The following is a 1,329-nucleotide window of genomic DNA, read 5'->3' as shown; positions in this document are numbered from 1 at the left end:
GAATTCTCTATATGGAAGTCTCTCCTGAGCTCCAGTGGCATATCTCTTGCTGGAATCCAACTTTAGTTCTTCATAATTAGTACAAAGAACTAAATAAGCAATATTTTTCCCCAGAATTACTTCATAGACTTCAAGGACTCATTGAATAAAAGTTGTAAAGGATGTCTAAGCAATCTAGAAGGGGCCCTGGTGTCCCAGCGGTAAAGTGCCGGGCTGCTAACCAAAAGTCAGCAGTTCAAATCCACCAGCCACTTTGTGGGAGAAATGTGTGCCATTCTGCTTCCATAAAGATTTACGGCCTTGAAAACCCTACGGGGCAGTTCTGCTGTGTCCTGTAGGGTTGCTAGGAGTCAGAATTAACTCAGCAGCAATGGGTTTTGGAAGCAATCTAGGACAACTCTCTTTGGCATGAGAGTAGAAAATGTGGAGATATTCACCAAAAGTAGGTGTGCTTTTTCATTCCAGTACTGAAGCTCATTTGTTCAACTAAAATCTCTCACGCTGAAATGATTTTTCGTTTTTTCCCTGTATCCTTCTTATAAAAACTCTTCAGATTGCCGCTAAGGCAGAGCCTGAGCAGTGGCCACAGCCATGAGCACTGTGCCTTCTGGAATTACAGTGAATGATGAAGTCATCAAAGTTTTTAATGATGTGAAAGTAAGGAAATCTTCTACACAAGAGATCTAAAAAAGAAAGAAGGCAGTCCTCTTCTGTTTAAGTGAAGACAAAAGGCAAATAATTGTAGAGGAAGCAAACCAGATCTTGGTGGTGATACCATAGAGGACCCCTGCACATCTTTTGTGAAGTTGCTACCTCAGAATGATTGCTGGTAGGCTTTGCACGACACCACAGATGAAACAAAAGAGCCTAAGAAAGAAGACCTAGTATTTATATTCTGGGCTTCTGAAAGTGTACCTTTAAAAAGCAAGATGATTTATGCAAGCTCTAAAGATGCCATTAAAAAGAAATTTACAGATATTAAATATGAGTGGCAAGTAAATGGCTTGGATGATATTAAAGACCGCTTGACACTCAGAGAGAGATTAGAAGGCAATATGGTAGTTTCACTTGAAGGGAAACCCTTATGAAATGACAGTCAGGTGCCATCTGGATCTTAAGGAGCCATCTGGGTCTTAAGGAGCTTCCATTTCTCCACCTCAGTCAATTGGAATAGTATTAGATTTGTTTGTTGAATGAAGGAGTTATCATTCGTTAAAGCAGCCTCTCAGTGATTGCCATTAGACTGTTAATGCTGTTACTTTTATGTAGAACCCCAGGAATGCCTTTCTGGCACAATTTAGCCAAAACAGCTGGTTATATATCTCCCCT

General features: G+C 40.4%; 1 pseudogene; it reads left to right on the top strand.

Moving 5' to 3' along the window:
- The first annotated feature begins 591 nt into the window (after positions 1-591).
- On the top strand, positions 592-1,088 carry LOC100666246 (cofilin-2-like; annotated as a pseudogene).
- The last annotated feature ends 241 nt before the right edge of the window (positions 1,089-1,329 follow it).

This window comes from Loxodonta africana, chromosome 9 (genome assembly GCF_030014295.1).
Source record: "Loxodonta africana isolate mLoxAfr1 chromosome 9, mLoxAfr1.hap2, whole genome shotgun sequence".
Lineage (NCBI taxonomy): Eukaryota > Metazoa > Chordata > Mammalia > Proboscidea > Elephantidae > Loxodonta > Loxodonta africana.
This window is presented reverse-complemented; position numbering and strand designations above follow the sequence as displayed.